Source organism: Podarcis melisellensis (genome assembly GCF_964234715.1).
Source record: "Podarcis melisellensis genome assembly, chromosome: 6".
Taxonomy (NCBI): Eukaryota; Metazoa; Chordata; class Lepidosauria; order Squamata; family Lacertidae; genus Podarcis; species Podarcis melisellensis.
Genome location: NC_138538.1, coordinates 70,297,252 through 70,308,589, shown reverse-complemented (window position 1 = coordinate 70,308,589; position 11,338 = coordinate 70,297,252). Strand labels below are relative to the sequence as shown.

The 11,338-nt window shown below is 41.5% G+C and overlaps 1 long non-coding RNA gene across 1 annotated transcript; it reads left to right on the top strand.

Moving 5' to 3' along the window:
- Window positions 1-370: 370 nt before the first annotated feature.
- Window positions 371-8,601, top strand: LOC309371566. The gene is made up of 3 exons (XR_014169205.1): window positions 371-675; window positions 995-1,242; window positions 8,442-8,601. It is a non-coding gene; the product is annotated as an uncharacterized lncRNA (long non-coding RNA).
- Window positions 8,602-11,338: the final 2,737 nt, after the last annotated feature.

Genomic DNA, 11,338 nt, shown 5'->3' with positions numbered 1-11,338 from the left:
AAACATAAGGTCAGACTGAGTCCAAACCAAAGGCCAGGCGGAACAGCTCTGTCTTGCAGGCCCTGCGAAGAGATGTCAAGTCCTGCAGGGCCCTAGTCTCTTGTGACAGAGCGTTCCACCAAGTTGGGGTCAGTACTGAAAAGGCCCTGGCCCTAGTTGAGACCAATCTAACCACCTTGTGACTTGCGACCTCCAAGGTGTTGTCATTTGTAGACCTTAAGGTCCTCCGCGGGGCATACCAGGAGAGGCGGTCCCATAGGTAGGTGGGTCCTAGGCTGCAAGAAGGAAGGGTGCCATCTTGCCCTTCACAGCAGGCAGCAAAAGTCTCTTGGGCCCACTCGGAGGAACCCACTGTCTCCCTGGTTGTCACTGCATCTATATGGGCTCACATTGGATGGAAAACAAGGAAGCTTATCCAACTCTGTTGCTCTGCTAGCACAGCAGACTGCTGCGAAATAACTTTCCCATCTCTTCCTCTCTCCTGCAGCCCTCCGTGCACCCTCAAATCGACTCGAGACTGGGAAGATTTTGAGGGTTTGCAGGGAGAGGAGAGGAAAAGGAAGTCCCACTGTGTAAACAGAACACAGCACATGCAGCATTGGATACGACCCAAGGTTGCTGTGTTCCTGTATGTGTCTGATTGGTTGACTCCAGTGGGGCTTAGAAGATTGCTTAGTTGAGTGTCTCCACTGAATCCTACTCCAAAAGGGGGAAAGAGTAATTTCATGGGGCATTCTAGAGATAATTTGCTGGTGACTGCAAGGCCAGATTAAGTACGCAAGGCCACCCACCGAGAGATTTCCTTTAAAGATGACAATATAATTCCCCTTTCTCTTGCAAAGTTTGAGATGAATTCCAAGAAAAATAAGGAGTGTAGGAACAAGGAGCTATTGAAACAGTATATTATGCTTCTGTGAAGAGTTTTTATGTTGAAATGTCTTCTTTTGATATTTTATTGAGCTTTACTTCTTGGGTCTCTTTTTCTCAAGAGCAGAATGCTTGCATTAAGTCACAGATCCTGGGCGTAAAAAGAGCTATGGCAGCATTATTCAGCAAATGATGTCCACGAATAAACATTTGACAAAGACTTCTGCCAAGGCTAAAACCACTGGAAGACAGAAGTGCGCGTGTTATCTCGAGAGTCTCAGATCTTCAAAGAACATCTGGCGGTAAGAGAGCCACAACTGTTTCAACCCATCCTGAGCCTGTAGGAGAGGATGAAGTGTACATTCAGCTCATGAGGTAAACACAAAACATACCCTTGTAGATTATATTGTTGTATGGACACAGCAATTAGTTCACTGCATCCAACAAAGGAAGAGCTAAAATTAGACCATTTGCCACAGTTACCAAACCCTAGTGAACTCAGTGGGGCTTAAACAAATTAGTTATGTTCCTGGCCACAGTAAATTATTCTCCTAAGCCTTTGTCTGACAACAATGAGACCTTTCTCCCATATTCAATGTTTAAAATATCCTTCTTTATTTGCTTTCAGAGTTCATGCTTAGGAGCATGCATTCAGTCTACAGCAGTCGAGTGAGGAACGAAGGCACACATAAGCCCTTTCCCCATAAGTGTGGGTGGGCTTCTCTTCAGATCTTTGCCCATTCAGCTTGGAGGTCAGAGGGGGGCTTCTATATGCATTTAGCGGATTGTACATGGAAGCCTCTCTATGACTGGGAATCCTTCTAAGAGTGGGCTCTTGATCTTAGGGATGGGCGATATTGTCCATTTCAGTTTCTCTTCTTTCCAATCTTGAGTTCATCTCTCCACATTCCCATATCAGCTGGCTTAAAAGAAAAAAGTCCTCATGGAAATTGATCAGCAGTTGCATTTTTGCATGCAATTTTTGCAGTGCAATGTTCATGCTGAAAACCCAGAAGGAAACGCTCCGGTTTTTGAACATTTTCCGAAATCCAAACAACCAACGTGGCTTCCGCTTGAGTGTAGGAATCTTCTGCAACCAACAGAAAGTCACACCTTGGTTGTCGAATATTTCAGAAGCCAAATGGGCTTCCAGAACAGATTATGTTCGACAACCAAGGTTTGACTGTACAGTGGTACCTCGGGTTACATACGCTTCACGTTACATACACTTCAGGTTACAGACTCCGCTAACCCAGAAATAATACCTTAGGTTAAGAACTTTGCTTCAGGATGAGAACAGAAATCGTGCTCCAGAGGTGTGGTGGCAGCATGAGGCTCCATTAGCTAAAGTGGTTAAGAACAGTTTCAGGTAAAGAACGGGCCTCCGGAATGAATTAAGTTCTTAACCCGAGGTACCACTGTATGTTATTTCCACTAATATATGCACTTTATGCATGCTTTCCCTAACGTGCACTTTTCGACACATTACTTGGCTCAGGAGCTGCATGGTGAAATTGGGAGAAATGCACATTTCAAAGGATGACTGGGTTTCAGCTCATGCGTTATTTCTGTAAGTACAAAGCTTACCAAAGCCACGCCCACTCACAGCAACCGGATTGGCCCAGGATTCAAATGTTCAGAAGGGGGGAAAGTCCGCCAATCAGAGCGGCTGGACAGGGAATTCCCAGCCAATGGCTGCCTAGCCCCAGCATTGCTCCGGGGGGGATCCACTGCTCTATATTTTGTGAGGCGTTTCTCCAACCAAAAAGTGCATACAAAAATGAATACCATATATGGTTGGGTAAGCATCACTGGTCAGGGGGAATTGCCACATGCAGGAAAGAATAATGATTACAGACTAAGTATCTCAGTTGAAACTTTATAAATTACTTAATATATTAACACGAATGGAAACCATAAGATTGTAGCTGTTGTATAAGGGATTATTATCTTGAAGGGAATGTAACTGAAATTATTAAGATTTTGGAAAGCAGAAAATAATAATAATAATAAAGAGGGAGCCATCAAATCTAACTGTGAGGAAGCCACTTTAGCTAAATTGTTTAATTTGGTATATTAATAATTGGTTTTTAAGAATTGCATTAATTGGATAAAATCGGCATTGCTACAATGAGACTGTTATTGGAACGATATTGGAAAGTCAATAAAACTATTTATATTTTAAAAGGGTATACAAATTTTTTTCCTTTAGAATAATGTATGCATACATGAGTGAAAATAACATAAGAATGCATGATATATGGGAAAATTGGTGGCAAAAATATGTAAATTAGGCAAAAGTGCATACAAAAATGTGTGAGTTAGGAGAAATGTCACTAAAATGCTGATGAATTTTCATGAGACCTTTTTTTTTAAACTCACACACATAAACTGATACTGACATGTGGTGAGCTAAAGACTGGTAATCAGAACTGAAGCAAAACTAAAATTGAGATTTGTCCATTCCAAACTGAAGGGCAAAGAAGTATCGATAAGTAAACAAGCCACCAAATGGCTTCTTTCTCCTTGGTATTTAATTCTCTGTCGTCTATTGTGGCACAGCTTTTATAATACTGAAGTATCAGAACCCCAATAGGAACGCAACATTACAAAGCCTTTGAGACTAGTTAAAATTCTGTTACATCTTTTGATAAAGTCAGGATATCCATGCTTAGAGAGCACACTTAACATATCATGCAAATACCTGGACTTGCATATTGATATAAGCCTTAAAAGCAATGATAATTGCTCTGCTTTGCAGTGACAAATTGTAGTACAATTAGGGCCCAATCCACCTGAATGAAACACTTTTAGGTTCCATCTATTTCAGCGAGAGGGATGTAAACACACACTTAACTTCAACACTAAAATCAACGAGAAGTGCCGAACTTTGGCTGCATGGTGCCCTCATTGGCTAGCCAAACTTCAACCTAAATTGCTTTCTAACCTCCAAGTACCTTGTCTTTGCTACTTATCATCATCCAGATCATACTTGGGCTACAAACTTTGACATTCTGAAATAATTTTATTACTTTTACAATTTGGTAAGCATTAAAGTTCCAGCACAGCATGCCTGTTTCTACTTAGGAATATTTTTATCTCTCCTTTAACCAGAACTTTTCAACCTTTCTGTGATCTCTTTATAATTCCCTTTGGAATACATAATTGTGCTCGATCAATTTGTTAAAGGCTTTTGAAGTGTTAAAAAAGCTGCATTAAAATTATTTTCTTTCAGGTTTTATGTTAATGAATATAAGGTGCTATTCAAAGCAAAGTCAGTGTGTCAAGGGAACTTTAACTAAAGTTATTCATACATAAACTAAAAAAGGAAACATCTTTAGTGAAGGAAAATACATTTAATGAGTAAGTGCAGCACACAATTCCCCCTTTCAAAAATGTCAGTTCATATTGAACCTCCATTCTAGATATCTTACAATTACTTTGTCAACAGAAGGTAGAGTTGTGATAGATGATGCATTGGTTCTTGAAACCAAACTTTCTGGGAGTTACTTAGGCTGAAACTAAGTGCTTTTACATTCCAGTCTTATTGATGATAGTGGTTTTATATTTATCACCCTGTCATTTCAGTTGACTGTATCAGCCTCTTCAGTGCAGCAATATGGACACTAATGGAGGTGTGTCCTTAGTTTTCTAAAGGGTCACAGATTCAATCCACTAACACGTTCACAGCACAGTTATAAGCACAGGGGAAAACACGCTTTCCCCCCTCCCCACCCATCTTAAACAGCAGTCTAAAGTTAATAAGGCATATTAGGAAGGAAAGACGCTCAAAAACCCTTTCTTACTACTCCTTTCAGGAACACAAAATGGAAATTGAATAGTGACATCAATGGCTACTTCCAAAATTGGCAGCAGCGTGTTTCGGAATTCCAATTGTTGGGCAGTGACAGCAATTGCTTGTGGGCTTCCTAATGTCATGTGGTTGTCCTCTGTGAGGAAGAGGATGCAAAACTTGACAGGCCTTTGTCTGATACAGAAGGGCTGATCTTATGTTTTCATGTTCTTATGCCTCTTCTTGCTCCAATGTATACCACTAAATGTACTAAATGTACCACTAAATGTACTACTAAATGAGCCAGTGTGGTGCAGTGGTTAAGAGCGGTAGACTCATAATCTGGTGAACCGGGTTCGCATCTCCGCTCCTCCACATGCAGCTGCTGATGACCTTGGGCCAGTCACACTTCTTTGAAGTCTCTCAGCCCCACTCACCTCACAGAGTGTTTGTTGTGGGGGAGGAAGGGAAAGGAGAATGTTAGCCGTTTTGAGACTCCTTCGGGTAGTGATAAAGCGGGATATCAAATCCAAACTACTACTACTACTACTACTACTACTACTACTACTACTATTCTTCTTCTTCTTCTTCTTCTTCTTCTTCTTCTTCTTCTTCTTCTTCTTCTCCTCCTCCTCCTCCTCCTCCTCCTCCTCCTCCTCCTTCTACTGTTCAGCATACCCTTCCAACATTTCTCTGATGAAAACAGGGACATCCTATTTGGTACTACTACTACTAGTAGTAGTAGTAGTAATTTTATTATTTATACCTGGCCCATCTGACTGGGTTGCCCCAGCCACTCTGGGTGGTTTCCAACATATATAAAAACATAATAAAACATTAAACATTTTTTTTAAAAAAGTTCCCTATACAGGGCTGCCTTCAAATGTCTTCTAAAGGTTGCAAAGTTACTTATCTCCTTAGCTGGAGGGTCACATAACCCATACCCTCCAACATTTCTCTGATGAAAATAGGGACATCCTAAATAAAAGCAGGACATTCTAGGATCAAATCAGAAACCGGGATGACTTCTGTAAATCTGGGACTGCCGCTGGAAAATAGGGAAACTTGGAGGGTCTGTTTCAGGCCTTCAGATGGTCTCTGGGCTGGATCCAGGGCTAGTCATGTTTAAAGGAGGTCCACTTACTTCCCATTGATTTTGGTAGGTCTCCTCTAAGCGACTAAGTCTGGATCGAACCCATAGATCAGCTCTAAGCTGGAGGCTTGTGAATCCAACTCATTGTGTTCTGGAAAAGCCCATAGAACAGTCTAAGGAGAACAGTACACACGTTGAGGCTAGATCACATGTTTAAATGCTTCTGTATTTAAAAACTGAAGAACCAAAGATCCTTAAAGGAAGTTAGTGTGTCAGGTTGGTGTAGAACCTTTCTCCCTGCATGCTTTCATAAGAACAAAGGAAAATACCTTATACCGAGTCAGACCTTTGGATTGGCAGTGCCTCTCCAGGCTCTTTGGAGAAGGGATCTTTCTCAGTCCTACCGCCATACAAAACAGACGCTCTGTCACTGAGCTACAGCCCTTCCCACAGACAGAGATTTGGATCACCCCGCACAGATATTTGATTCTCCCACTCACATTGTGAAATAGCACAAGGCCATACTGTACACGGAAGATGCATGAGTTGAGTTTAAAAACAAAAAACCCCTGAAAATGGCTGTGGGAAGCTGGCAATTTCAGCAAAGAAATCGTGGTGGGGCAGGGGAAGGAACAAGCTGCTTAGTTATTTCTGCTCCTCTCCATACCTGCTCCTAAGTGTCCACCTCTAATTGTTTTTTCTCTCAATAGGGGGAAGGATACTTATCTGTTTCCCACACCTCACCCCGTGAATCACTTCTCCCACATTTTGACTGGGAAAATAGCAAGAGAGGGTTGAGCATCCCTTCTCTTTGATGTGCTTCCTTTTCTGATCGTAGTCTTTGATGCTGCCTTTTAGCTTAGAAAGAAGACAGTTTGTGCATATCTTGTCCATTATTTTTACTTGATCCACAGGTTGTTGCAGGGACACACAATTGCTGGCAATCTTGTTTTAGCCAATTCCTAAGAGGGGACTTGTCTCTTAGCAGCAGACCACTCTGCAACTAGCTATTTTCAAATCCCCCTTGCAAAATAATGTGTTCAGCTGGTGTGAGCAAGGGTTCCAGGTGGGTTGTAACCTGTAGGTCTTAGCTGTATGTGTGTGTGTGTTTTCTAAATCTCGTGTTTGCCACAAAGTTTTTTTCTACACCAAGTTGAGTAATACATTCCTTCCCCATGCTACCTGACGAAGACTTCTGTGAAGGCTTCAAAGCCTGCCTGATGCTTTGCTCCTGGGATCTGGGCCAACAAATGCCATCGCTTTCCCCTTTCCCGTCTCACCCTCTGGGGCCATTGTGGCAGCGACTGTCTCTGGCCTCCCTCTGGCAGCGCTCTCTGTCTCTGCAGCCAAATGCGCTCCTTTCATCTTTCAGTAATATAATGGCACTGTTTTGCAACCTGCCCTGTAAATAGGTGGAATTCTACCAGGACCTTGGCTAGCCCAGGATCAGATTGCAACACTTATTTATAAGAAATTCTGTCAAGAATCAATAATAGTCTTGGGTCTCAAGTTCCTTCTTTAATAATACTTTGATATGATTTGTCACAAGCTAGCCCAGAGTCTCCACCAGATTTTATTACTTAGCTTGCAGCACAGTGTCTCATCTTTGAGTCATGAGATCAGCCATGGGGAGACCTTTAAAAAGCTATATTCTTTACTCTTTGGTTATTACAGAAAGTCTATATTACTCAATAATATCTTTTATAAGGTGTGCTGTCACATCTTCACATAGATGTTTAACCTCGATGTAGATATAGTGAATGCCCGGGGGCCATCCGAGTGACACGGACAGTGTCTTTCATGATTGGATGCCAGATGTATCAACAATAATAATAACAACAACAACAAAAGTTAGGCCTTATTTTCGCAGCTTGGTATTTCTGACTGGGATTTCATACCAACTGTCAACAGCAACTAAGATTTTATTTAGAGTGCAAGGGTGTAACATTTTTATTACTTGGAAATATGTCAGGCTTCTCTACAAGTAATTTAGACTCATTTCCACTGCAATACTGCTTCCTTAGGTTGCTAGTGTATATCTCAATAAACAGAATTCTCCTTCGCCACTAGCATACTTTGGCTCCCCATATATATAAGAGCTCACTCCAGATCTATAATTCAAGTAGTTACAGCGGATGCCAGGACCGGCTCCAGGTTTGGTTTTCAGCGTTGTAGGCTGGAGATTGTTGACTTAAGGTACAATAATTCAGTTTTCGATTTAAGCTTCATGTGCCTTCAGAAAATATATAGATACACATAATTAGGGTAGTCTCAGCCTCGTTCATTCAAGCGTTCCAAACCCTTTTCTTAAGCGAGAAACTCTTTCTAAATGCTTCTAGTACAATTAAAAGAATCACGATTTAGGTAATTTCTTACATCTTTGACATGAAGCAAATTACCAGAATACCACCTCGATTCCCCCCCCTTCTCTAATTTTGCCTTTATTCATCTTGTGCCCCCTCATAGGAACTGTTCACCTCTGTTCTCTCCCCTTCATCTCTCTGCCCTGACCATCAGAGATGATAGAAGAATCAGATGAAAGCACAAGGAGTTTTGTGCTATGCTCAATATTCAGGCGCTATCTGTATATGGGAAGGTTTTAGAATCCACACACAATCCCTGGAAACATGTAAGTTGGCATTATTCTAGAACACACTTATGCACATATTGTCTATTTCATCTTCACAGCTCAAAGGCTCTGTGATATTTTGAGGCAGGATAAGAGATACTCCACCTCTGGAAAAACTGGTTGTGCCCACCAACACCCCTTCTAAACATCACATCCCTGATTTATCTCCTTGCAACAGCCACAGGAGGCAACCCCACCCACCTAACTTATGGGAAAGATCATAGCAAGCGGACTCTGGTAAATAATGTCCTGTTTCCTGAGAGGAGAAAGGAAGAACCTGCCCACAGAGGCTTGTAGGGAAAGACTACCTATGGCCACCCTGATGCCTGCCAGATTTTTTGGTCTACAACTCCCATCAACCCCAGCATGATGTGGCCGAGCTACCTGATGGGAGTTGTACTTCAAAACATCTGGGGAGTACCAGATTAGTGAAGGCTGTATTATGGAAAATCTCTAGACGGGGGAAAAAGCAGATGAGAGAAGAAGATGCTACCTGCATAAAAAATAAGCCACATATCGCTTATCTCTGGATATAGTGGAAACTCCTTTGAAGGTCCCCAAGAGATTCCCAGTTGCAGACTTCCTGGTCCAAATTGCAACCCAGCAATAAAAAGGATTGCGAGTAACTGAATAAACTCAGAAACCACAGCTCTCTTTTTTATTGGTTCTTCATGTTTACATTATTACAAGGAAATAGGAAGAACTATAGGAGTTTCCTTTCACCAGGGCAGTTGCCACAGTGAAGGTTCATTTTGAACTGTTGGCCCAAATATTTCACAGGTGTAGCTCCTCTGCTTCCCTTATGGAGGCATAGCCAGCACTAATCAGCACCAGACATCTGTACAAATAAACTTTCTCCATTGTACTACACCTCCCATCTTCAATGACCAATGGTTCTGCTGGCTGGAGCTGATGGGAGTAGGAACTGGAGAACAAGGAGGAGCACAAATTCCTTTGTCATGCCTTAGCCCCTGATTCCTCAGATTATTCTGGGCTGGCCAAGGGATCTCCTTTCTTTTTTTGGAACTAGTAATGAACTAGACTTCTCAGAGTCTGCACAGATGGTGGCTTCAGAGTAATATCTGGATCAGCTTCTAACAACTTTCAGAGGTGTAGTATAAATTGGAGAGAGCTGCGAGTTTAAGGAAAGGAGGGCCAGGAGACTTAATCTGGAAAGGAATTTGTCCTCTCAGCAGAGCAAGCTACTTTATTTTTCCTAGTATAATGACATCTTGGTTTTTCTGTTTCAACTTGAGATGTACGAAGCTGACAATATGTGGGCAAAGGTAAAACATATTAGAAAACAGGGTTCTCCGCAAAGTAGATTTCCATTCAGCCCATGTCAAGGATGAACATATGAAGCAGAAATCTTAAATATCCATTTTGATTATCATGAAGGCTCTGTAGTCTGTATAGCTTTTGTGTGCATTTCTGGGATATGGGCCTTGGTACAAAAGTTCCATTTAAGAATATGATGTTATAGAAAAGATCTGTGGTATCAAAGGTGGCAGAAGGTGAATACTGAAGGATTCTGTGAATCTGAAAGGATTCCTTTGTTTGGATTGTTCATAGGACTGGGTTTCTGGCAAGCGATGTTGCAGTCTGGTTTATCAGTGAAGTGAAACTGTAGGCTTTTATTGATGCGTCAGCTGATTTGACAGAGCTGTTTAACTGGGGATGGGGTGGGGGCAAGAAGGGAAAATCACAACTGTACAGTTTCACAAGGACTCTTCCATGTGTGTCCCCTCCACAGTAGAAGGATGAGTAAACATATTAAGGAAGTGCATTATTTTGAGATTTGGTACAGACATCTATAAAATTAAACAATCAATGGATGAATTAAATTCTCCTGGTTTTTGGTTTGAATCTTGCTAGATCAGATCCCTGAAATGTCTACAGATGACCATTTATCAAGTCTCTGTAAGACTGTAATATTATAACTATCCTCTTAAAAGTAACTAAGCACCTTCAGCTGCTAGATTGACAATGTTCAGCTACATCCATGATGGTGGTGATTAGTGCTATTTTTCTAGAAAAAGAGGTGCTGGAACTCACCACAAACACCTCCCTTGTTCTCCTATAATGGCAACCAACGGTGCCCACCTGGGAGGTGCCAGAACTGAGTTCTGGTGAGTTCTGACTGAAAAAATCACCCTGGTGGTGACCATAGAGTATATCATTGTTGAGTGTTAGGTCTACATTGTGGTGGTTGGCTTTCTGACTGTGGTGCTGGAGTCATTGGTTGGATGTGGAGCATTGTTACAACAGAGATGAGCATAAGAAGGTTCATCGCCCTCTTTCCCTGAATCAGATAATGAATCCCATTTGATCAGTTCCCTATAAGCTTCAAATTTCTCTCTAGTTTAGTGAGTTTGTGTTTTTAGGAGTTTCTCAGTACTTGAGCAGGAGTTTCTCCATGTGAAAGTCAACAATGGTGAACAATCCTTCCTAAACAACAGAATGGCCCATCATTAGTGATCCCTGCAACAGGCAGCTACAAGCAAGTTTTGTGTTTCTTGTGTGACCTTCTCGATCTCAACAAGCAACAATGAGCCGAACAAGCCTGATGCCCAAATAAGCATGCACATTAAAACATGCGCCAAGATCCATTGCCATGAAACTCCCTCCCAAACTGAGATTAGAAAGGCACACTCCTTGCTGAACTTTCAGGCACATGACTCAGACTTTCTTGTCCCAGCAAGTATCTTAAGGTCGCGTTCAGTTTTATGATTTGCTTAGAAGTGCAAATACTTAAGAGGTATATAATTGTCTTAAGTAAATTAAAAAAAAACACTTTAGATCCATTCCCGCATAAAATTCAATAATCCATTGCACACAAATATTGCAAGGTAATATCAACAAAACGCCAACTAATCATCATAATCACTCCCAACAATTACAGCAAAGCATTAAAGAATTATGAACGACAAAAACGGTCATGGCAAAGAGATAATGC